The 27,505-nt window shown below is 41.0% G+C and overlaps 1 protein-coding gene across 1 annotated transcript in view; it reads right to left on the bottom strand.

Moving 5' to 3' along the window:
* Positions 1-27,505, bottom strand: part of RSPO3 (R-spondin 3) — an 87,235-nt gene that overhangs the window by 58,522 nt on the left and 1,208 nt on the right. The gene's annotated exons all lie outside the window — the stretch shown is intronic.

Raw genomic sequence — 27,505 nt, forward strand, 5'->3', positions numbered from 1 at the left:
GTGAGGTTCTCTACATGAGAGAAATTTAATCCGCGAAGTACTATTTATTTCCCCTAAAATGATTGTAACACATCTATCACTGCACAAAACCATGTCAGATGGTTTACAATCATGCTAAAACACACCACTTGGAATACATTCATTTTCAACAGAGCTGAATTCTGGAGGCGCTAGTTGCAATTCCATAGTTAAAGCTGAGTTCCATTTTGCATTGAAAGGAAGGAGTCAAATCTTTTGCTTTGTATGAAAAATACAGCATGCTCTCCCCAAACTTATGGCATTTACTCTTTGAGCCCAGAATCATCGCTTTGAAAATTTATAAGCAATTCTGTTTATTTAGTTTATTAATGAAAATTATTTAAAATGGGTCTTAACAAATTCAACAGCTGTGTCCTTCTTTCTTTGTTCTGAATTATCTTAATGACAGACTGATGATGACATCAAATTTTCCATGTGGTTAACATTAATTGAAATATTATTCACAGGCTATATTTGGAGAAATTAAGTTGCAATTAAACTAAATTATTAATGACTATTGTATCTAATTATTATGATTATTGAGACAACAGAGTCAAGTAAACAGCTCGGGCAACTCTTAAGTGGGGTTATTATAACATCAGAGGTTACTAATTAAACCACCACTCTTGCTTTAAAGCTAATTTGCATGCAACAATTCTGTTGGTTGTAGTGAGTCAGTGATGTGAGGGGGACTGGGCCCAAGTATCAAAAGTTCTCATTAGTAGACTACTGAGCCCAACTGTCACTATTCTTCAAAGGTTTTGTGGCAGCATGCCAGCTTGGGCATTGGTACTTGAAAGACTCCTTGACTTTTGGTGGCTCAGTGGTAGCACTGCCAGGGGAACTGAAGGATGAGCGCTGGGAAGAATCTTAAAGCACACACTCAGACAGGGCTCCTTTCCCCCCCTTTCAGCACAGCTCTCTGAACCAACATCAACTACAAACTAAGGACCACATTCTCCAGTATACTTCAGCTTTTTTGTGCTACTCTGGCAATATGATGCAACTGCAAATACAATTTAATTGGTTAGTGTCCTTTGGCAGCTTTGCACTACTCTGGTATATTGGTAAGTCTGCCCTTAAGAGAGAACAGTAGAGCTGTGGAGAGGATGGACATTTCAGTTCACAAAGGATTTTGAGATTTTGAAATCTGGCTTTATTCTGAATTTTAACAAACCAAAACTTTACAAATTCTCTATGAAGGAATTTTTGTTTAAAATGTTTGTTTGAGGTTGATTGAAGTATTCTGGTTTTGATTATGTACCTTTTTTAAAATTTGTATAATAATATGTAATGCAAAAGAAAAATGAAACAAAAAGTCTTTTCAAAATGAAAAAACAAAACATTTCATTTTGATATTGTCAGAATTCTTTTGGGTTTTTTTCCAAAATGAAATTCTGGAAAAATTGACCCAATTCCAACGTATATTCTGATGAAATATGGTTCCATCAAAATTTCTCTGATCAGCTCTAATTAAAATTTTTACATGATTTTAATTGATGATACATATCTTCAAATCATTAGAAGTATCACAAGCTAGAATTCTCCTGGGGTTCCTCATTTAGAGTTCATGTAAACATTTTCAGCGATTCTTTTAAAAAAACAAGGAAAGTCAAAGAAAAAAAATAATTAAAATGGAGTTAAGATTGAGAGTATTCATTGGTAACTCAGAGGTTACAAAAAAATTACAAGGATATTGTAATCATACTACAACCAAGCATTACAAACCCAGGAAATTCAGAGTTAAGATTACACTTGAAGACATCAAAATATTTTAAGGTAAGAAATGCACAGTTAAGGCACCCAAATAACCTTAACTTTGCTTTATAGTAACACCATGAGGAGGAAAAATAGGGGGGGAAGCTACTGTGTTTTTAAAAATCAGTTTAAGTTAATCAGACCATAAACACTTAACTACCATGATCATTGTTCTATGCATTAGACTCATGGTTTCCTAGAGGTGGCTGGATTTTATTTGTCAGATACTCTATTTAATGAATATTGCTGTTATACACTGAATAATATATGTGACAAATAATTTTCTTGCCAATTCAACTAGCTGGCTAAAAACTATTCATTTAATACATTATTTGACCAATAATAACAATATTTGTCAAATAATTTATCCAGAATTATACCAGTGTCACTAAGAACAGAGAGTTATAATCTAACAGTGCTCATTTAGGTAAGTGCACATTTCAGAAACATCTCTGCCTGCCCAAAACACGTCAGATGGAATGGTCCATTGGATATTTCATAGCGTGAGATAACGACTTTTCAGTTGACATAATACTCAGCCAACTTACAAAATATTCTTGGCACTTCAAAAGTATCCTAACTGGGCTCTGTGGAGGAGCATTTTTCTAGTAGCAATGGTGTTGGAAAAATTGGCACATTTGTCGTGCTGCAAAATAATTAATTTCAGAGAATGCAGAATGAATGATAGAAGTATACCACACAGAGTATTAGAATCATGTCCAATATAATTTAATTAACAATTAAATAGGGCTTTGGTGAAGACCAACCACCCCCCAGATATTAGAAAAACATTAAATCACAGCAGCTATTTTTAAAATGTCCAACATGATGAATGTTTGGCAGCTTGACTGGTGGCCAGTGGCTTGCGGCAGTACATTGGGCTGCCATGAGCCAGAGCTTGTATTTGAAATGACCGCAACATCGCTACTCCTAACACTGAGCTGCCGCAGTCAAGTTGTGTTTAGATGACACAGTCAGCTCCAAGAACAAGAGGAAAGAAACAGAGGAAAAATTTCTCTGAATTGTGCCTGGCTATGTGGGCATTCCCTCTTGGTTGCTCCTGGAGCCTCCTTGGTGAAAGTGTCTGATGGGGTCATGCGTCTTGCCCTCCTGGGCAGGTGAGAGTTCCATATGGGTTTTATAACCAAACTCCCATGGATAAAACATTCACTGTAAGGAAGATTCTTGCACTTGGCAGGGAAGGAATTAGTGCCAAAATTTTCAAACTAAAATTAGGCAACTAATCCCTTATTTAAACTCTTAAACAAGTAACTTGATTTTCAGAAGGGCTGAATCCTGTGGGAGTTGCAGTTGCTCAGGATCTCTGAAATTCAGTCCATTTAAGGAGTCTAATTATGAGATTAGGTGCCTAACGTTAGGCACCCAAGTTTGAAAATTTTGGCCTTATCTTCTTAGTGCTTTGGTTTTTTCATCTTCAAAATAGGAATAACACCTGTCTCATACGAATGTTATGATGCTTAATACACTAATGTTTACAATATGGATTTGGGTGCTTAATTTTAGGCTGCCTCATTTGAAAATTTTGACCCAAATTTTCAAAAAGTGGCCTCTAATTTGGCACCCACTATTTTTCACATGCAACTTGTTTCATGTGATCAATCTTACTGATACAAAGATTTTCACATGTAAATTGGGTACTTCATGCACCCATCTCCCCTGCAGGAGCATGCAGACGTGGTAATGGTATACAGCAGTTGTGCATAAAAATTTTTCATGCACAGAACTGAAGACTGGGTTGAGGCCAGTTGAAAATTTAGCTCTTATTCATTTCTAACTTCTGCTTGTGACTGGAAAGATTAGAACAGTGATTCTCAGCCAGGGATGCGTGTACCCTGGGGGTATGCACAGGTCTTCCAAGGGGTACATCAACTCGTCTAGATCAGTATTTCTGAACCTGGGGGTTGTGACCCCCGGGGGGGGGGGTGTCACGGGATGGATTTAGGAGGGTTGCAAGTGCAGGGCTGGCACGAGGGGGTGGTAAGCGGGGCAATTGCCTGGGACCCCATGCCATAGGGGACCCCACAAAGCTGAGTTATATGCTTCAGTCCCAGGTGACGTGACTCGGGCTTCAGGCTCCTGAAAGGGGTACAGTAGTCTGGAAAGATTGAGAACCACTGGATTACACTATTGGAAAACAGGCTGTTATGACTGGGCATACAGACAAAGGAATCTGTTCTGCCCTCTGCAAGGGGTGCTGCATTTCCTGTAAATTAAGCCAAAAAGGATGGATGAATTACTCCAACAAGGAATGTACCCTTTGGGAATTGTCCCCAGCAAACTAGAACTGTGGTTGGTGAGCCAAGAGCAGCAGGGAAGAAGAAAAATAACAAAAAGGGTCAGAAATTTCAGGGATAGAGGAGGAATTTATAATCAAAAGGTCCCTCTCATTCCCTATGTTGAGCACCAACATTAGCCAGCCCAGTATTTATTTATGCTGTAGTTACTGGGTTAATATTAAAAACTTCCTTATGTCTGCTATCCCTTTTATATTTACCAGTACTCACTCTGGCCCCAATTCATACATGCTTAAATCCATCCCTATTCAGAAAAGTACTTCAGTATATGGTTAACTTCATGCATGTGTTCTAGTCCCTTGACTTCCATGAGACTTAAATATTTGCTTAAAATTAACCACATGCCTAAGTGCTTTCCTGAATAAGGGCCCCTGTCCTTAAATTTTCTTAAATTGTAAAACAAACAAACAAACAAAATCCTTACATTGAATTTGCCTGCATATAAACGTAAAAACAATCTCCAAGCCCTGTAACTAGTTCAAAGACCAATTACAATGTATTTTTTAAAAGGGCTTTGTGCAGAATGACCATCTTTTCAAAATGCTAAAAAGGGGACACATGCAGGAGCCCTGCCCCCTCCGGGGCCCTGCCCCTGCTCCTCTTCTTCCCCCTGAGGCCCTGCCCCCTGTTCAGGCCAAAAGCTGGAACCCAGCAGTGGTAAGAGCCACCCATGTGATTCCCATGTGGAAATCTCAGCTTTCTTTCTTTTTTATACAAATAGGTTTCTAGTCTTAATGGTTGCAGAGGGACAGGGCTTGACTCTTAATTTTTTAAATGCTTCGGTTTGGCAATACTGATGCCTAGGCCTCTTTGCTGAATAGACAGCACAGGTGATTATTTATATTATAAAAACACACCAAAATTCTTTCCTACTTGAAACAACTAATTAATTTCACTAAAGGATTACTGAACAACCTTCAGAGGGGTAAAGAATTTGATTACTCACAATTTCAGCTAGAATCAAACTGGTGACCTAGAACCATCCCTGAACCATCTCTTCTACCTTACAACTGGTGTTTACTGTTTATTAATATTTTTAGAGGCAATCATCTTGCTTTTTCCCCATGCTAACAACAAGGTTGCTGAAAATTAACAACACAGATTAAATGAAAATCAAACAGATTTGAGGCTGAATAATCAGGAACATTTATGTGAAGATATTTTTAATTCTCAGTTGAAGAAAAAGAGTCTAGTAATCATAATCCATATTGTGACCTAAAGTGTGCTTAAAAACTTACAGTACAATATAACCCAATAATAGTAATAATACTCCAGATAAAATGTGCAAATCTATAGGACCTTTTAGCTGAGGTTTTCAAAGCACTTTACAATGATCAATTAAGTTGAGAGTTGGGATGCATAATTCATCATTGCAAAATGCTTCTTCTCCCAAATTTGTGTACTGTTAAAGACCTATTGCATTCACCCAAGAGGTAGGTGAAGTATCTCTTACTTCTTGGGTGAATGCATGAGCTCTTTAACAGTACACTAGGTTGTGAGAGGAAGTAAACTTTGAATGCAGCTGAAACTGCAGGTGGAATTTTAGGGAGAACGAGTGCAACCAGATTGAATTGAACTTTGCACAGACCACTGTGGCCAATACTCCTACTCTTATTTTAAAAACCATGGGATTGTTAACATCCACAAGTGATCAGGCTTTGATCACTCAGTGATCACTCACTTTTACAGCTCAGCTGAAAGACAGACCTCCAGCAGGACAATGCCCCATGCAGAGACATTACATCAGTACTAAGGCCAGCTGTACATTAAAAAGTTAAGTCGACCCACTTACGTTGCTCGGGGGGGGCTGTGAAAAATGTCGTGCCCTGAGTGCTGTAGTCAGGTCGACCCACCCCCCTGTGTAGATGCAGCTAAGTTGATAGAAGAATTCTTCAATTGACGTAGCCACAGCCTCTCAGGAAGGGGGATTAACTATAGCTATGGGAGAACCCCTCTCGTTGCTTTAGTGAATAGTGACAGTGAAGTCACTTTCTAGTTAAAGACCGATCTCAGAAGGGTAATTGCCACCTACTGAATCACCAGCATCACTGTTTTCAGCACATTGGCATTCATTGAAGATCTTCCATCTGAGTACTGACACAGTATGGTCCTGCTTAACATGTGAGAACCTAACAGCAGGTGGCATAGCCATTAGGATGATAGAAGTGTCCTGGAAAGTTAGGATAGGCTGCTTTTTTCTACATTTCCAAAGCAGGGAGCAAGTCTTAGCCATGCACATTCCATTTATATCAGACGTAACTGTTTGGCTGATAGCCCTCACAATACTTTGAAAATGTTGGGATTAGTTTTTTCTATGTGTAAACAACATAGGCCTGATTATTTTATAAGTTATACCAGTATCAGAAACAACTCCATTAACGTCAACGGTCTTCATACCCCATGTGTACCAAAAAAGTAGAGCACATTAAAATGTGGACCCAGTTTAATATTCTGTGTTTTCTCCAAAATCAATTCCAGTAGGAAATGAATCCTTGCACACATCCTTTCCTTCGCCATTAAACCTATTATACTCTAGGCAGTGTAAAACTCAAGGTCTATAAGTACCTACACAAGGAGAAAACATAGATTACTAAAAGGCTATTCAATCGAGCAAAAAAACACATAACAAAATCTAATGTTCAGAAGTTGGAGTCAGCAAAGTTCAAAATGTATATAAGATACAAATTTTGAATAGTGAAGGTTATTAATCATTGAAACAGATTAGCAAGGGAAGCAGTAACTTCTCAACCACCTGGAGTCTCTAACTCAAGACTGGATGTCTTTCTAAAAGTATGCTCTAGTTCAGGGGTCGGCAACCTTTCAGAAGTGGTGAGCTGAGTCTTCATTTATTCACTCTAATTTAAGGTTTCGCGTGCCAGTAATACATTTTAATGTTTTTAGAAGGTCTCTTTCTATAAGTCTATAATATATAACTGAACTATTATTTTATGTAAAGTAAATAAGGTTTTTAAAATATTCAAGAAGCTTCATTTAAAATTAAATTAAAATGCAGAGCCCCCCGGACTGGTGGCCAGGACCCGGGCAGTGTGAGTGCCACTGAAAATCAGCTCGCATGCCGCCTTCGGCACGCATGCCATAGGTTGCCTACCCCTGCTCTAGTTCAACCATAAATTATTGAGCTAGATGCAAGAATCGTTGGGTGAGGTCCTATGGCCTGTGTTATGCAGGAGTTCAGACTAGATGATCACAGTGATCTCTTTGGGCCTTAAAATGTATGAAATATATAGAACAACTATGAGCTCTTTGACACTATGCAGAATAACTTAGAGGCATTGAAAGCAATGGGGTTATTTCTCTTTTCAGTAACATAATCCTTATGGTCCCTTCAGACATAGTCAGATGTTGTTTCCCAACATAATTAATTTGGCTGGAGCTAGTATACACTGATGAGTCAGTGGATGGCATTAGCACTTTTCATGGGATAGCATCAGCAGTATTATGGTCTCGTCGCTAACAGTGAGCTTTACGATGCTCATCAGTCTGACTCTGAGGACCAATAGAAAAGAGAGAAAGAAATAATTGTGGATAAAAGTAAATACAAAAAAATTAATGCTTTTACTATGGCATGATGATTCACTATTTTCTCTGCAATTTGAGAACTGCTTGCTTCACAGGAATTTTCTGTCATAAATAAACTCCAGTTTCTTTAAAACCAACTCCACATTGTTACCTTATGAACAAAATTGGATCTTCGTGTCTCAAAGGGTTTTAATGTAGCATACCCACTGATTGAAACTCAGTATAGGCAAACTGATGGTAAGGTGCTTGTTGATTTTATCACACTACATTTGTGTAGAACAAGGGGGGAATCTCAAAAATCAGAGTAGAAACCATCCTTTTTATTTCACATAATTTTTCTCTTGTTGTGTCTAACCGACTGCTCTGAAGCAATTGAACAGATTTTCCTTCCTGTTGCATGAAATTATTGGCACAACAAAAGAAAAATGAAAACTACATATTTTTTCCAGATACCGAACATCTGTCCATACAGTTGTTCAGTATCACACATCTGTGCTGCCGTTTGCTCCTTTTTCACACCACGTAAGTTTGCTGCATTAATTAATGAGTGTCTTATTTGAGGGAATGTAAAGCTGCTTTGTATAGGTGGAATGGAAACAATGAAAGTCCTCCTGTCCTTTCAAAAGGCAGAAGGAACAGCTTTTTCTAGTTAAGAGCCTAAAAGCCATAGCATCCATCTTTCACATATATCCCTTCTTCTCTGAGTCACGTGTATGTTGTTCCTTTTCACCTTGGCACTAGAAATCTTTTTCTTCTAAGTAGTGTCTGCGTAGGGAAAAGGTTTAGTGAGTTTGATGCACAGCTGACTTGTCCAAACAAGAAATCAGCATGTCCCTTCAGTAGGTCTAACTTCAATTTTCTGGACTTTCTTTTCATAGAGTTTTTGCATTTCTTTCAGGCTATTGCTAGTGTAATGGAAATGCAGGGCTGGATTCTTTGCTACCCTATACCCTGTGTAGTCATTTACACCTGTGCAAAGGGCGACCATTCTGAACTGGTGTAAATAAAAGCACAAGATAAAAGGCAGAGGTAGAGAAAATCACTGAAAAAAATCCCTTTAGTTTTCACTGCAGAATCATGACTGGGAGGGGTACTGGTCCATCAGATAATCTCCACTAAGATGTGGTCCACATAATCAGAAGGTTTAACATCCAAAGGAATGAGTGCAGGAATGGGTATTACAGACCTCCCAACAGTCCCGCATTTCATGGGACTATCCTGCTCTGACCCCCAAAACCCCCTGTTTCTGTTGCAGCAGAACATTTCTCACATTAAGGGCTGCCCGGGGTGTGGGAGGGAAAGGCAGTTTGCCCCAGGCCCCCTCATTTGAGAGGGTCCCCAAATCAATTGTGAGTGCAATGCCACCCAAGTGTGGCTCATCTGTTCCTCTGTTTCCATTTACAGAGAGGCAGATGGGCCAAACTTGAGTGGCAAGCATCCGGGAATTAGGTGCTCCAGAATTCAAAACCCCTCTCTGTCTCTTCCTTACTTTGGGACCTTAAGCAAGTTGCTTAGGCCCATATTTTCAACTTTAGGGCCCTAGAGCCATATTTAGGGCCAAATTAGTCAGGTGTAAACTGGAACAATTCCATTGAAGTCAATGGAGTCACACCAAATTACAGCAATAGTGAATTTGTTCCTAAGGGCACGTCTTCACTGGCAATGTTAAAGCGCTGCCGCGGCAGCGCTTTAATGTGGCTTGTGTAGTCACCTCCACAAGGGGAATAGCGTGGCGCACTGTGTACACTGGCACTTTACAGCGCTGAAACTTGAAGCATTCAGGGGGGTGTTTTTTCACACCCCTGAGCGAGAAAGTTGCAGCGCTGTAAAGTGCCAGTGTAGACAAGCCCTTATTCACATCAGTAAATCATTGATTCTCAGAAGCACTGAGCACTACAGCTCTTCTTGACTTCAGCAAGGGTTGTAAGTACTCAGCATCTCTGAAAATTAGGCCACTCTCATTTGTAAATGTTGGTCTTAGACGTTAACCTCCCTGCCTCAGTTTCCCCATCCGTCAAACGGCAATAATATCTTTTTACCAATCTGCCATGAGTATAATTAGAGAAATAATTAATGATATTTGGATAGGACATTTTGAAAAGATAAAATGCTACATATGTACCAATTATTATTATAAATTATAAAAGTACCAGTAACGCTGAGGATGTTTGTGTTACCAAATTCAACCTTAAATAATACATTAATTTGACTATGCTACAAAAAAAAAATAAAAAAAAAATACATCTCTCTAGAATGACGTAGTCTTTGCCTAACTTGCTGCTGGAAGATCACCTTAGTTTGATAGATTCCAAGGCCAGAAGGGACCATTCTGATCATCCAATCTGACCTCCTGGATTACACAGACCATAGAACTTCCCCAAATCATTCCTAGAGCAGATCTTTTAGAAAAACATCCAATCTTGATTTTAAAATAGTCACTGAGGGAGAATCCACCATGACCCCTCATAAATTGTTCCAACGGATAATTACTCTTACTGTTAAAAACGTACACCTTATTTCCATTGGATCACTAGTTCAGACAGGAAACTATTTCCACTGACAGCAATCCAAAATTTTGGCCAAAAATTGCACCAACATTTTAAATGTTGACATTTTTTGACTAGCTATATGTGACCCTAATTCCCCTTAGCACTTTTCAACCCAATCCCCACCAATGTATCTATTCCCCAGATTGAGAACCCATCCTCTTCCCATGTAACTTCTTCACATTCAGAACCACTCCCTGGGCTCTGTACCCTTCCTGCCTGACACTCACAGACCCCAAATACGCCACCCACTCACATACAGGCCACCCAGCTTAGAAAACCTATCTCCAAGCTCAAAACTGTTCCCCTCCTACCTGATACCCACCACCGCCACAAGGCTCAGAAATCTCCCTTACTTGTTGCTGGGTATGATAATACAAGAGCAGAGGCAGCAGGAAGCATATAAGACAACCCTATGCTCTTCCTATGTGGAGCTGGCCCTACAGAAACCCTCGCTACTGTAGACCTCTTCCCTCTGCCACCTAAAGTCTGGGAACAGCTGGGCCAGAAGTCCCACCAGAAGTAGCTCCAATCCCACCAGGCATTCCCTCAATGGCAGCAGGTGGTATTGCACCCTGCAATACCTCAGCCACACTTCATAGTTGTGACATCAGTGCTGATTCAGCAAGTTACTTACAGCACATGCCTATCTTTAAACATGTGAATGGTTCCAATGAAGTCAGATTACTCACATGCTTAAAGTCAAGCACATGCTTAAGCAACTTGCTGCAGGTCCTTCACTGGTGGGTTTTTTTGCCCCATTAGCCCCTTTTACTAGGCACCCAGCATAGACAAAACTGAAGTAACCATTGTATTCCTCTTCACCCCCACTGCCTGACACCCTCTTGACATCCTTCTTCTGTCAGAGAGGAGGGCAAGGGACTTCTTTTGGAAGCCCACCTTTGAGTTTTGACCTGCTGAGGATGTTTAAGAACATTTCCTTAAGAGAGGGAGGAGTCCTATGAAAAGAGAGAGCAGCCTGCCTCTCTGACACCTACATACTATGATGATAGGAGCACTAGAAATACCTTACATAGATGATTCCTGCATACCCGACCTGGAAAAGCCGATAGCCTAGATCAGCTGCAGGCCTTCCAGCCTTGGGGACCTGAGACACTGTACATAGCACTGCCATCTACTGCAAGCTTTACTACACACGTCTCCTCTGACTGGAGCACTACCAAGAAAATTATGACCCAATGGTGAATGGCAGTGTCACACAGTGCAAGGAACTGAGAAAGGGGAGGTTCCCAATGAAAACTAAAACCACCTAGTGAGGAGTGCAATACTGTAAACCTGGGGCCCAATCCTACCATCTTTCTTTAGTCAGTGTTTTACTTAGTCTTTACTTAGGCAAACTCTCATTGTTTTCAAACTGAGGTAAGAAACTGAGTAAAGACCACGGAATCAGGATCAAAACCTTTCACTGTTTGGGGTAACTAAATTCTGCAATGATATAGAAATATAATATGCATGATGTTCATCCTCTTCACAGAGTCCTGTGTATATTTTCACCTATGAAATTCCCCAGTATAATGGGCCTATGGATCTTCACAAATGCCAAATCACTCACTGTAAATAAGTCTCTCCCCTCACCTACGAATTGGCTCCAGTGTGGTGAAGACCCTGTAAATGTTACTACTACAGTGCCTCACTTGCATCCTGAGGCCACTTATGCCATTAACCACTTCACCATCTATAATATCAGAGCACACCGTAAACACTTCAAACACTGTTCAAACAGGAAAGCATGGAATATGATACAAGTAGTGAGTTCCACCAGATTAGTGCTCCTAAGGCACAGACCTTGCTGATAGAGTAATTATTTTATGGTTTAATGTGTGACATTAAGATATGGTATTTTTGTTCATGCAAAGACTTTTTTTTGCCCTTTATTTTTCACAGACGCTGACCATATAAAGAAAAAATCCAACCCGGGACTGTGAGACCTTTGTACAGGAGTATATTTTCAGCCTGATATATATCATTTTAAAATGTACTGGTTGGTGTACTTCCTTAGCATGATCTGCCAGTTACTATCTAGGAAGATCTCCAAACATTGTGTGCGCACATTACAGAATGCTGTTTCTGCACTGATTATTTATGACGATAACACAGTGAAGCTCAAATTACACTTCGTTCTGGCTCCTGCCTTCTATCTTGTCTTTTTCTGTGTGGAGTGTTGAGGTACACCGCATATAAGTTTGTACAGTGCCTACGGCTACAAACATTAATAAGAGCTATCACTTAGGAACAGTTACTTACACTTTGTTTAATCTCTAATGGAAAGGATTCTTCTAAATATTTACAGCAGAACAGTTGTCAGAATGAGTGCTGGAAATTACTGGCATTTTCCCAGAGGGAAAAAAAAAGAAGGGGAAAAATACGGCTTTGTTGCTACACTCTTATGTTGATCTTAATATTTCAGGGTCTGCCTTCTGTAACACGATGGGATTGCATAACAAAAAGGTACTTCTAGAATAAGAGTCATTCACGTACAGTGGTTGAGAACCACTTTTGTATCTTACCCTTGTAAGAACTTCGCTTTCACTGCTAATCTTAAGGGAAGTGATTGTTTGTTTTGCAGACCCTGGAGTAAATAAACTGCATGTAAGGAAGGCAGCTGCTGCAAGAGATGGGAGAACTCCAGACAATCGTGGGTGTTTACTTAGGGCCCAGGCCTGCAAGGTGCTGAGTGCCCTGAATTTACCATCGACTTCACTGAACTCTCCTGAGGTGCTCACTACTTTGCAGGATTGGGCCCTTGGGTCTTCGGCCTCGATCCTGCACACAGTTATGCACATGCTTCACTTTATTCCCAGGAGCAGTCTCAGAGAGTCATTGGGACTACTCACCTGAGTAAAGATACACACAAAGCCCACTGAAGTCAAAACAAAGACTTCAGTGGATTTTGGATCCGTCCCTTGCAAAAGCGTTTGCAGGGTCAGGGCCTTGCTTGGGTAAAATTTTCATTAATTTCAAACTGGGAGCTTTGCTTGAATAAGGATCTGGGGATTTGTCCTGTTAACTCAAAGCAGAGGAGAGCCCTGCTCTAATATCCATTATTTGTAGGATTTGCCCTTGTTATAAGAAGTGTATGCAAATGTGTGTGTGCGTGTGTATGCATGCGTGTGCATGTGTGAGAGAGAGAAATCTCACTGCCTGAAACTGTGCTGCCAAGATAAACGTTGGAGCATTTTATAAATTAACTCTGTTCTGCATGTTTATTTTTCTTTTGGAGGTTCTAAAAGGAGACTGTTCAACTCGTCTTATTAGTAGCAGGACATTTTTTAGAGGAAAAAAACGTTAGTGCTCTGTACTGGAAAGTATTTGCTATTTTCAGCTGAAAGTATTCTTCCTTTCTGACCTGGCATATTAGATAAGATTTATATTTCTGACCTGACATTAGGTAGTTAAGATTTATTCTTCTATATTAACTTTACTGTGCTTGCAGGCGATTCATTTACATCATGGGGAATATATTTTATGGAAGAAGCAAAGAAAGTGCACAAAAGGTAGTAAAATATGTACAGGAGATTCCCATGAACTGGTGAAGATGGTGGTTCACCTGGCAGCTGGCTCCCTTCTTTTCCCCGGCCCCCTTCTTTTTCTTTGTTATTTCAACTTTAGAATTTGAAATGTTGAAGTCTGTTTCAATGGTTAATAACTTAAAAGCGTCCAGACAACTCCAGTATATCCATATGTATGCTGGGATGGCATGAATGCTCTCAGGGTTCTGCAGCAATGACCCAGGCATAAGTAATATTGGACCTGGTTCTGCTCTCACTCTGGCCAATGTAAATCAGGAGTAACTCCACTGAAGCCATAAAGACTGGTGTAAGCAAGAGCAGAATCAGAATTGCAGTTTTTTATATCCAAAGGTATGGGCCCAGACAATTTGTTAATGTCTAACTTACTTTAAAAGGAGAACCACAGACACTCATGGAAACCTGGATGTACATGGACAGAAAGTTGGAAAGCTAAAGGCCTTCCCCAGCTCCCACTGTAGCCAGCGACAAAATGCCAATAGGAACAAAAATACTCCCTATAATTGTTGGAAGCCAAAGGACCAGATGACTCAGTGAACAGGTAATAGGAGCTGATGACTTTTACCAATAAATCACCAATTGAAATCCAGCCCTGTTTGGTTTTGACTTCAGATTTCTGTCATCTGATATTTGTTTGGATGTGTCCACACTATAGAAACTGCTCTGAGAACTGGCAACCTTGCTGGCTACCTCAGCAAGAGGACAAGGACTGAATGGATTGGAGTCTCAACTACCCCCTCATCAGTCCAGGCTACCTAGAAGAAAGTGGAGAAACACTGGCCAGAATATACTGAATACAATACTTACTTCCTGCTGAGAATTAGTGAGCCAGTATTTCAGTGACTTCAAACTAATACATTTCTCCAGTAAATTCACATGCACTGAATATGTTATATTTTAATGCTCCATAGCAGGCCAAGAAGTGGAGATAGCTTTTTCCTTTAATGGACGCTATTCAGTTGCAGTCATGATAGAGAATAGAGATGTGCACAAAGTGAGGAAAAAAGATGGCTAGCTACATTGAGGTCAGCAGTTCTGGGCACTGAGATGTTTTGTGGCACTGGCGGGGGAAGGTGCGGGAATTTGGAGCAGTTATGGAGTGGGCACTCCTAGAGACAATTTTCACAGCTCTGAGTTACAGTGCATGTGCTCCATAATTAATCAACGGACTTTCTATCCTGCTCCGAGACAGTGGTCTCTGTCAGTGGTCCCTTCTGGGCTCAGTGCTATGGCGCTCCATGATGGGACAATACCTCAGAGGGAAGGGCACTCATGGATATTAGTTAATAGAAACTAATCAGCAGCGAACTCAGGATCACTTGTTCTGGGAGGAGGGCAGTAATGGGTATCTAAGAAAGCATGGTGGTTTGATAGGGAATTTTTTTAATCATTTAAAATGTTTAATGGAACAGAAACTCTCAAGCTGAGCACATTATTATTTAGCCTAAGTATCAGTGTGATCACCCTCCCACCCTCCCCACTTCTCCTATTTGGTATATTCACTCGTTGCACCTTGTCCTTTACTCAGCCTCATCCATCAAACATGCACATGAGCAACTTTACACACTTGGCTGCTTGGAGATCCCAGGGCAGGAGGTCAAAAGATTTTCCTTGCTCTGGGAACATCAGCACTCTCTGAAACAGTCACCAAATTCAACACATGTAAATTACTGGGGGCAGGGGAAAGGCTGGATGCTAATTAGGACTGGGAAGGTGGCACAGTGAGAAAGTGTGAGAGATCAGAGAGCGTGTTGTAGTCATCAACACTGTGCTGTGTGGGCAAGGTGAGAAATTATAGCAGGAGGAAAGCAACACAAGTGTTGCTCCCACCCTATTTAATGACAATTTGCAGATGTCTTATTTACAAATGACTGTTGTGGCTGGATACCCTTCCTCCCTTTACTGGCACCTTTCTCAAAGGAAATACAGATTGAATACATTGCTGGTCTTCCCGCCACTTAATGTGAACAAAAATCCCCCAGCAACGACCATGCTTTTTAATTTATGAGGGTGTATGTCATTGGTAATGTATGAACACTTGGGCAGGACACTGATCTCACACAGGTTTTTTTTTACTGGTATAGCTCCATGGATTTCAGTGGAGCTACTTGCTTCTGGACTCAAGTGTATCTAAGAGCAGCATCAGGCTCTTCAGCTTTGTGACGTAATTCACCCTGATCCAGTCCCTTTGAAAGTCATTGGAGAGACTCTCATTGACTGGAAGCTGGATCAACGGTTCCACAGTGAACTCTAATGGAAGACCACATTTTAATCAGGCACACGTCCAGAATGATCTTGCTATGTTAATGAAGATTATTTAGTGAAAAATGGGGTTCTCTTTCTGATTTGCAATTGGAATGTTGGAATATGCATGTTAAGAGTCCTGTTCTCCCTCAGGAATACACCATAATTACTATTAACGTCAGTGAAAATGCTGCATGGGTATCATTGGGGAAAATGCAGCCTCCACTGCCATAGCATCACTGATAACCACATTTCCCCACTCCTTGGACCATCCAAAGCATGTCAGGTAATGTTACCTTCCTCCCTGTCAATCTGACCACATCTTCAGCACTGTGGCAAACATTTTATGATGGGCTCAATGTTTTCAAAAGTGAACACCAGTGCATGCTGAATGAGGCAGGGCTCCATACAATGTGCACTTTTGGGGGCAGACTCAAGTTGGTGCAGTCAAAAGGGTAAGTAGAGGACTCACAAGGACTCACCAGAGTTGGTAGGGCAGAGGTCCAATATAAAGGTTTTTTTATTTTTATATATGATCCTGTCCAAAAAAAGGTCTTTCTGACAGACCATTGGCTGTGCGGAGGAGTTGTTCCAACCACAGAACTACTCCTATGAGGCTGTGTGGTCCTAGGGGTTGAAAGAGACAGATAGCCCAGAGAATTAGGAGTTATTGGGTATGGGCTGAGAGAGTTCATTCGGCATAAGCTCTCCTCCCTGGGGGCAGTTCTGCAATTTCTATGACCAACCTCTTCTGGAGAGGACTGCTCCCTGGAAAAGGCAGACCTCAATGTCTCCTGGATAAAGAGTATAATATTTACTGGCAAATGGTGCTAAAACTGGCAGTAGTAAATTGTTCATCTTAGAAAGCACCTGTTTGGCAGGAATGGCATGCAGCAGCAACTACAGACAACTGTAGGATTAGCTTGGAAGGCTCGTCAAGGAAGGCTTGCAGCCTCCCTTTCAATAACTTACTGATGGCTTGTGAAATGACTCTGGACGTTCATGATTTGCTGTGGTCTTTGGTGGTGGTTCTCTCTTTGGTTAGTTGCCTCTTTTATGTAACAAATGAACCACAGAAATGAAGAAAACAAAAAGGAATCTCAGATTAATCTACTTAATTTGGGCTCTGTTGTGGCTTACGTTGAGGCTGGCATGAGTGGCCCTGCTCCAGTGGGAGCCAGGGTAAGAACTGTGCTTCAGGAAGAGATGTGTGGTCTCTGCACCACATCTTGACAGAGTGCGGTATACACCTCCCTCTGTGGCCGGCCAACACTGCTGACACAAATGGGAACAGGACTATCTTTTCCCTGCCACGCCGTGCCCACTTTTGCAGGCCTTCAACTCTAGTTACTTTTGTGCTCATCTGTGTAACCAGTCCTTGCCTAGGGAGGAGATACAGGAAGGGAGAATCGCTGAGAGCTCCTTCCTACCTTTTGCATCCGTGAAGGGATCAGACACAATCTGGCCCTTGAAGAGATCACACAACTGTGATATACTCAAATATAATTTGGGTCTCTGTTGCATTATTGGCTGAGATCCCAGCTCATCCATTCTGTTATGTTACAATGTATGTTGTTCTGAGATATTCAATACTTAAGAAAAAAAATTTAAAGGGACACTTCTCTATGATAAACTGAAATGAAGGGGTCAAATACTCTCAAATCCCATTAATTTCACTGGGAAATGAGGTCACTCAGCACTTAGTAGTGTTGGACCCTTAGTCTTTTCCCTAAAAGTATAGTGTAATTGAAAGAAGCATGTGACTCCTACAGAGAGAGCAGCATTATATAGTGCGTTGAATGTATGATTACAGTTGGGTCAATGATTCAGAATGGACAATTTATCCTGTGACATTTTCTGTTGAGGAATAGGTAGCAATTTGCTTATATTTATTCTTTAGCCAAAATTGTTTTGTCACTTTCTTTAGCAAATCATTTGTGGCATGCAAATCCTTCATGAATGGTTTGCTGCAAATATTTAAAAAGTGCATCATATTGGTTAATTACTTACACCATGTGGTATTGTTTTAGTTCCCTATATGGATGACTTAAGTAACATATCTAACCAGGGCCCCAGGTCTCACACACTCTTGGCCGTAACACAGCATGAATTACAGATTTTACAACATAGAATTCTATATTCACTCCTGATTGTATTGGAGCATCTGAGCTTAAAATTCACTTTTCACAAGTATTAACACTAGCAAAGCTAGGTTGCTAGAACATTCATGGAACACAAACACAAAGCCGGCATGACTAAAGACAAAGCCAATTCATTTCAAATTGCAAACAAATGTTTGCAGAAGCAGTCTTTGTTTCCCTTCCCATCCTTTGTCAGTCTTGTTTATTTAGATCTTAAGTTTTTCAGGACAGGGACAGTCTCTTAATATGTGCATGTACAGCACTTATCACAAAGAGGGATGATCTCAGTTGTGGCCTCTAGGTGCTACTCTAATATTAATATTTATTGCAATAGTCACGCTGATCTAGTAATGCTGCTGTTTAGCAAATGCATATACAAATATTTCCCTCCAACTCTCATGTGAAATGAATATTCTGTGGTCTCATTTAGTTCCATATTAAGTATGTAGATTAATATTCTATTCAGCAATGTAAGATGAAAAAAAAAAAAAAGTAAACCTCCTTTCTTCAATAGCCTAGAAAAAGCTAAGGAACTACATGCCAGTACTGATCTTTGTAACCGCAGTGAACAAGCAACGCAGTAATGCAGTCAAGTGTGTGGGGGAGGCACACTGTGCAGACACTGGCTGATTTTCCTCCCTCTGTTTGGCTGAACTGGTATGAATCAAAAATGTTGTTATTAAAGTCAGCTATCATCAATCTGGTTGGGATTACTGGGTATGCCGATAACACACATAAACTTTATAAACGTATTAATGTGTCATGTTTTACCAGTTTGTTTTGTGTTGATATTTTATGTGAGCGTCAAGACATGTACTACAGGTATTGCTATACCAGCTGGTTACTCCTACATCTCTGGTTTGCATTTTCATCCAGTTACAGCTATACACTTAAAACAGGGCCTGGCTTAGATGGGTTGGCTTAGATGACACTTTTGTAAAAATGTTTCAGTCCTACCTATATTGCAGCTTCCCATCATTGCTACCACCAGTAGAGCTGCACCACTGGTGAATTATGATCATGAAGCTTGCAGGGCCTTGTGTGGGTGACAGAGGGGCAAATGAAAGGAAGAATTTTAGGGTATGTCTGCACTGCAACTGTGGCTGGCCTATGCCAGCCGACTTGGGCTCTGCTGGCCGATTTAATTGCGGTGTAGATCAGGGGTCGGCAACCTTTCAGAAGTGGTGTGCCGAGTCTTCATTTATTCACTCTGATTTAAGGTTTCCTGTGCCGGTAATACATTTTAACGTTTTTAGAAGGTCTCTTTCTATAAGTCTATAATATAAAACTAAATTATTGTATGTGAAGTAAATAAGGTTTTTAAAATGTTTAAGAAGCTTCATTTAAAATTAAATTAAAATGCAGAGCCCCCCCGGACGGGTGGCCAGGACCCGGGCAGTGTGAGGGCCACTGAAAATCAGCTCGTGTGCCGCCTTTGGCACACATGCCATAGGTTGCCTACCCCTGGTGTAGATGTTCCAGCTCAGGCTGCAGCCCAAGCTCTGGGATACTCCCACCTTGCAGGATCCTAGAGGCCAGACTCTAGTACGAGCCCAAACAACTACACTGGAATTAAACAGCCCCTTAGTCTGAGCCACGCAAGCTAGAGTCAGCTGTCATGGGCCAGCCGCAGGTTTTTAATTGCAATGTAGACATACCCTATGTCTTGACAAAGGATTTGTGCTATTCTCAAAGTTCCTACCTTGTGTTTGTCACATCCTCATCCAGCATTTTCCTGTCCTCAGCAGCTGCCTCAGTGGAAGATTACTACAGCTTTCCTTAGTCATTAGTCCCCACTCCCTAGAGAGATCTATTCTATAGGTGTTTCTAACCTGGCATATGCTGGAAAGCCACGGAAATCATGAATCTGTATTCATGAGATATCCAGCCCAATGTGTAGACCAAAGGGATTCACCCATCACTAGTCTAGACCAAACCTATAAGCTATTTTATTTTACAGTGCCCAAGAATCTTCTATGCACGAATAGAATATGTCAAGAGTCATGGTCCCTGTCTAAGAGATCTTTCAAGTCTAAATATAAATCATAACAAGGGGTGACGGTGGGTGGTGGGAGGGCGAAGTTTATAGCTATATGTTAACACTATTTAGTTTAGACACATCTTTCAGGGTTTTATTTTCATTTTTTAAATATAAATATATACTTTTTTCTGTTGTCACCAATCATTATTTTGTTCAGTGAGTCTGTAACATACCAACGTAAGATAATACTACTGTGGAGACCAGGATGGGTTCAGTCAACCAAAGTCAAAAGCAAAATTCTGATTAACTTCATTGGTGCTGCAGTCTCAGTCTCCTTAGTAGTGATATTGTTCTTCATGACTGGAGGGGCTTAAATGAGGAGGCTCCTTAGTTTGATGTGTGTTATTTTTCATCACAAAAATTAGTAATGAAATGCACCGGCTAAAAATATATATATTAATCAGTTTGTTATAGAATACAATTAAGTTTCTCTCTCTCTTTATTTTTATTTTTATTTTGTTGAACAACAGTACTATATATGACTCTGATTACTATTTGCTACAAAAATGTTGTTGCTAAGGCAATCTTAAATAAATCCTGTTGGAATTTTCTACTTTGACAAAGTGTCTAATAATTAATTAATTATTTTCAATGCCCAGTATGAAAAGTTTTCCCATTGCCAAAAGTCCAATTTTTTAAATTATCTACAAAGCATTACTTTAGCATTTCTTGAAAAACTGGACTGTTTTTGCATGGTGGAATTTCTTCAGAATAATTTTTTTCTGAGGCATTCCTTGTGGTAACAGCAGGCAGACAGACTTTAATATAACTGTGTATGGTTTCAGCTACCTCCTGTTATCTGATAAGAGCATTTTGTTATGAATAATTTGGGTACAAAGATTGCAAAGTGATGCTGTTTCGCTCTCATTCCAAAATTGCAAATGAGAGAAACTTTTCTTTTATCGGCTATTTGATATCTTTAACCAGCCTATTACATTTTTATAATTTATTTCAAGGCCAAGATAAGACAATTTACTCAAATATTGGGCAGAGAAAAAGGTTCTTATGCGATCCCTGGATATTAGCAGATGAGATTTCCCAGTGGCCGTTGGTCCTAACATGATAAAAATTAAAATTTGGACACCCCAATAAACTCAGTGAATGGTTGGGTAATAGTTATGGCAAAATTAGAAGAGTGTTTGTATTATTCACAGATAAAAGGATCCAAACAGGCTAAGCAATGGATAATGAATACGCCAGATCTTGAAGTTCTTACTTTTATTTTATTAGGCAAAACTTCCATTGCCTTCAGTGAGAATTTTGCCAGAGTAAGAAGTGTCAGTAAAAACTGACTGAGGACTTCAGGATTGGTCACACTAATATCAATTCTTAAAGGGACAAATTCATCACTGAGCTAAATCAATTGACATCAGTGGAAATTTCAGTGGATGAGTTGGTACAATGGGCTAAAGTGGTAAAATCGTTATTCTTTTTTACATGTGTGAGAAAGTTCAGCTTACCAGATGTACTACAAGCATAGATACAAAACGGACAGAGCCTCATGTCCTCCTACCTGGGTAACTGCCACATAAGGATTGGGAAACTCTGCAAGTACCCAAATACAGGATTTCTCCTAAACCCAAAATCCTTTCTTGAGGTCTTGAAGACTAAGGTCTCAGTCCTACTCCACTGAAAATTCAAGTTTTTCCATTGCCTTCAATGGAAGCAGGTTCAAACTCTAAAACCATTGTAAAACGAGTATTTAATACATTTCAGATGCAAGATGGAGGCTTTTTAAAAATCTTGTTACACGATCTTGTTTCAGGGGGATCAAGAACTTGTAAGTATATAAATATTTTTTCAGTTCAATTGTAATTTTAACTATAGCAAGTAACTTAAATTTCAAAGTACACACTATTATGTTGACACTATGATTGCTTCATTCTGATTCTCTATTCTTGGGATAGATTTTGGGATTTAAAAAGCAGCAGTATTATAATGCATATAATTTCATGACGTGTAACTATATTAAAAAAGTCCTATATATATATATATAACAGGAAACTAATCAAGCCAAAGAAATCATGCTTAGAATGTTGGGGAAGAAATACTTCTATTGACTTCAGCAATATATTCTATTGTTTTAAATGTGGCTGTTGCTGAAGATGGCTGTGATTCATGAAAGTATGATGAAACATTGCTATGGGTCTTTCACAGAGGGTTGGCTTTTGCTTCTAATGAACACAATGGGAATTCTGTTGTCTGCCTCAAGAGGAACAGGATCTGACCCCCCCCAAAATGTGGAATATACTTTCACCCCCCCCCCCCCGCAAAAGATGGACTTGTCATCAGCAAATCATTTACTCTGCCAATATAATGGTACAATCCTCAGGGAGAAAACATCATCAGGTGAGCACACAAAGTATACTTTGAAAGAAAAAGCACAATGGATACTTTAATCCCACTCAAGGACAGATTCAGCTTGCCTGGTGGCTGTTTGCTTGTCAAATCGCTGTTTAAAAATGTTGGTGTAACAACCTTTATTTTCTTTCTTTAATAAGCATAAAGCTTCTACGATGACAGAACCTATGGCATAGTGAACCTGTGGCATATTACAGCTGTGAAGGCCATGTCAAATTTCCATGTTAACCTCAATACGTTCTAGCTTTTTTAAAAAAATATGTATTTCAATATTTGGTGAGTGGAAATATCTATTCAAATAAATTAATCTTCCAATGTGCAATTGCACATTTTTTTAAATTACACCGTGCTTTGTAGAAGCTTTTCTTGTCAAAAACATAAAATGTACATTTTACTTCCACATGAATGGTGTCCTCTAGTGAGGGAGTTAAAAATGCAGATACACAACAAAATGCTGGAATGTTTTAAATGGCAGTTCCTTTATGTGTCACAATTTTGTTATTGGTGTAGAAATGCAGCCATGCTCTGCTCCTGCCAATCCTGCTTTGCACCATTAATTTCAGTGGGACTACTCATGTACTTAAAGTTAAGCGTTTGCATACATGTTTGCATACGTGTTTGCAGGACTGAGGCCTCAATTAACAATGGTTACTATGGTCCGTTGAAGGGAGATCTACAATTCTACATAATCACTAGCTGTTGTGAACATACAATCACACCAGTGAAGAAAAAAAGAAAGGAGGGATGTCCAACTAATCCACACCTGCATGTCAGTTGTGCATCACAACAATATCATTAGCTGCCTCTTATACACAGAACAAATATCCCTGGTCCCATATGTAGGGTCCGTGGAACAATCATTGAATTTATAACTCACTTTGGCTAATCCTATTCTTTTTTGTGCAAATTCTGTATCTACTGCCATGTTTATAATGTTATTTTATCTGTCAGTCTACACTCTGATCAAGTTAATCTCTCTTGCAGAGCCTGAATAAACAACTTAATTTGCTAACCGTTAGTGTTCTTATCAGAATAAAAACAACTGATCCCTTTGCTAACTGTGTCTTCGTGTTTGAACTGTTATCCATTGTGTCACGTATGTCTGAATTAGGACCCGGCCCCTTGTCCACACTCTGTTGTTGACTTCAATGGGAGTTTTGTCTTTCTAAGGCCTGCAGGATGGGGCATTTAACTAGATCATGAAATAGACTGAACACTCTCAATTTCCATTAACTTCAGTGGGAGTTTTACTTGTGCAGGATCAAGCTTTTGTGTTGGTAAAAACACTTTACAGAGCTTTGTATTACTAAATAAAATAAGTTAGAATTTCAGAGCCAGATCTTGCTGTTTATAAAGCAAAATAGCTCGGTTGCCACCAGTGGCACTACACCAATTTATACCAACTGAGGAGCTGGCCCAACATATTTTGAATTATCTGTTTTTTAAAAAGCGCAAATCTAAAATGTAATTAATAAAGTGGTCTGGATATTTAATAAAAGGAGAAAATACAGGTATACTGACTGATTGATTGATTTACAGTTTGTAAGTATTCTGTCCTTTGTTTAAAAAAATAATAAAGTGAATTTTGAAAGTGCTTTCCTAATAACAGGTTTAAAGATCAGGCTTCCCTGAAGTGTAAAGCAGATGGCAAGTCTAGAGCAAATCTTATGTGGACTAAACAGATTGGTTTTTCAGTTGTTTTCCTTATCCACACTGAATCATTTTCAAGTTCAAAGATTCACTAGTGTCAAACCGTAGATCTTAAGGCTAGTGACTATTGTGATCATCCTGTCTGACCTCCTACATAATACATACATTACACATTCACCCAGTAGCTCCTCCATTATACCCAATAACTGGTTGTGGAACTAGACCAGATTTTTCAGAGATGCTCAATCTTGATTTAGAGACTTCAAGGGAATGAGAATCCCTTAGGTAAGCTCTTTCAATGGATAATTATCTTCACTATCAAAAATGTATGCCTTTTTTCTGGTATGAATTTTTCTAGCTTCAACTTCCACCAATTTGATCTTTTTATGCTATGTTAAAGAGCTCTCTAGCATGTCTCTAGTTTAACTATGGCATTTTAGACCTATGAAAAATTACAAAAATGAATCCATTCTTTAAAAAAAATCATTCGTGTTGTACAGTCAAACATCTGAACCAAGATTTTCAAACCTGGCTACCTAGTTAGGCAGCTGAATCTATCATGGACTCCTAATAAAAATGGCCCAATTTTCTACAGTGTTGAGCACTCACAAATCCCTTTGGAGCTACAGGTGCTTTATAAAGAAGCCCACTCCTATTTTGGTGCCTAAGCAGAGATTTAGTAGCCTATTTTAGGCACTCGAATTGGAAAATTATGGCTTTGGCTCTTGGGGAATATCAGGCCCTTACTGAAACACGAAGACCCAGTGGGCTTGGCCGCCTTTGATGTAAATCCTTTGCCCAATTTGCTTTCCCTGATTAGTTTGTCCAAAGGATAAGAAATGAATCTCCATCATGTGGTGTAAACAGCTGTTCTGCCTCACCTGATCGCTTTACTCGCCTTTATTCTTTCCAGCGACAAGCGCTTAGGGACCCATCCTGCCCCCATTGCAATCAGCAGCAACACTTCAATGGGAGCAGAATCGGGCCCTTGAACTGATCAGAGTGGGGCCGCTCTGTGGACACTACCGCCTCCCTGTTCGGTCGCTCTTGAGCCAGCAGCCTGCGGGGCGATAGCCGAGATCTGGCCCCACGCCCCGTGCTCAAAACTGCACCTGCAGAGGGTCTGTGTCTGCAGAGGACACAAGGGGTCGCACCTCCCCCGGCATTGGAGCTCAACACAAGCGCCTGAAAACGCAGGCAAGGTGCAGAGAGAGGGAGAAAGGCAAAGACACTTGGGATTGGCCCAGTGGCTACTGCCCCCACCTTCAACCTTCTCCCCCCCACACCTCAAAAGGAGAAAGAAACTATGAGCCCGGAACCTCAGTTCTGTGGGACAGCCCCCTACGCACCCCCACTCCTCACAAAGGGGGACACGGTGTAGCGAGTGCATGCAAAGAGAACAGACAGTGGTCCCCAGTGCTCATCAGCCGACCCCACCCCTGCCAGGCCAGGCCTCCCCCCGGGAGAGTTTAAAGACTCAGATACAGCCTAAGCCTCAGGGAGGCTCCCACCCGCACACAGCCTCCCACCCACTTGACAGAGCGAGTGACCCACAGGAGGCTCAAATGCACGGAGCCGAGGAGACAGTGCTAAGGACCAAGTGTTGGGTGTTTATAGGCCAAATCCCGAGGGCTTCCCTGAGCTAGTCCTTATTTCCATGGGAGCTTGCCAGGGTGAGATCCCAGGGTTTGAGCCCGTCGGGGCAGTTTGAGCTGGGTGGGTGTTCTTCCCCTCCCTTCCACCCCAGCCTAAACCGATCTCTCCTTCCACCTTCTCGTCTGGCGGGGCAGAGGGAGGCTGCTTCGGGCTTGAAGCTGGTTGATTTGTGGAGGGCAGCCTCTCCTTTTGGGACTGTGCCCGCTAGGAGCTCCAGGAGTGGGTGGGGAGTTATCAGAACACGAGCCGGTCCCTCGCCAAGGATAATAAATCGGGCGCCCTGATGTGTTTTACTTTGCCCGCCCTGCTCCAGCGCTGAGCGGCCTTGGGGACTGGGCAGACTTCAGCCCTCAGGGCTGTCACTCCGGAGCTACGTTTCAAGGGCACTTTAGGTGAATCAAAGCTCGCATTCAAGAGGCCAGTGATACAATGGAAGCTTTCAAGGAACAGTTATGCCAAGGTGGAGAGGCGAAAGCGGAGCAAAAGCTAGGAAATAACCCCGTGTACTGTTTGATGAAATACAGGCGGCCGTTGTGTTCGGACACTTCCCCCCTCATATCAGGAGCTGTCGGGGCAGATAGAAATAAGCAGCCCGTTTCAAGCAGCGTGGCTAGAAAGTGTCAAAGGAAGCCGGGTTCGCTCTAGATCAGGGGACCTGGGCAGAAATGAGCGAGAAGAATGGTCCTTACGACGCTAATTGACTCTCTTCTGCGAGCATTGGCCTTTCCAGACCTGTCAGTCACACCCTCCTTCCCCATCTCGTGGGAGTTTATTCTGAGGGGAATCAGACACTTGATCCAAAGCCCACAGAAGTCAATCGAAAGGCTCCCCTTGATTCTGGATCAGATCCTAACGCCCCTACGGTGTAGACTGGGAGAAGTCTGGCCCAGAAGACTATCCAAGAAAACTATAAAACTCCCCACCACTGTCCAAGATTTGGGCAGGCCCCTCTTTGCAAGCTGCTTTCTAAGGGGTTTTCTGGTTGATTGGTTGGTTGGTTTTTTCTGCCTTGAGTCTGGATTCTGACCCCGAAGAGCTCTGCTCCTTACTGGCCAAACCAAATGAAGAGAACAGTTTAACCTGGACGGGAAAACAATGCGGCGCTCAAAATCCGCCTGCTTACGCCCAGCATTGCAAACCCATCCTCTCTCGGCGCACTACGCACCTACTCTCGTCAGCTGCGCTTCTTCCATGACTTTCCCTGTAGATCTCCCCCACCCCACCCCAAGGCCATGTGGCTCCTGTTTGATTTGTTACGGGTCGGGATAAGAAGGCAGAAATTAACTTTCTTCATTCCAGGGGTTTTCACACTATAGAGAGCTTAACGCTAGAAACAGGGGTCTCCTCAGTACTCTAGGAAAAAATCGTGGTGCAAAAACTCTAGGGTCTTTCTCGGCAGGACTCTCAAGAACTCAGGTGAAAAATCTTGATGACTAAGGACAAGTATCAGGTCAAAATCGCCGGTGAGCAAACTGCATCCCAGCACCAGAGACTCACCGCTGGACTGGTGATGTTAAAGATGCCTGAGAAGGCAACAGGGTAAGTCCATATCGGGAGTGAAAAAATGTCCTTTTCCTCATCCCTGAGTGATGACGGGGGGGGGGGGGGGTAATGCGATCGCTCCAGAAAGGTAACTGCAATTTAATTCTGAGCTAATCGGATCCACTTGTAATAAGGGAGGATATTC

This window comes from Terrapene carolina, unplaced genomic scaffold (assembly GCF_002925995.2).
Source record: "Terrapene carolina triunguis isolate 2854851 unplaced genomic scaffold, T_m_triunguis-2.0 Scaffold85, whole genome shotgun sequence".
Taxonomy (NCBI): domain Eukaryota; kingdom Metazoa; phylum Chordata; order Testudines; family Emydidae; genus Terrapene; species Terrapene triunguis.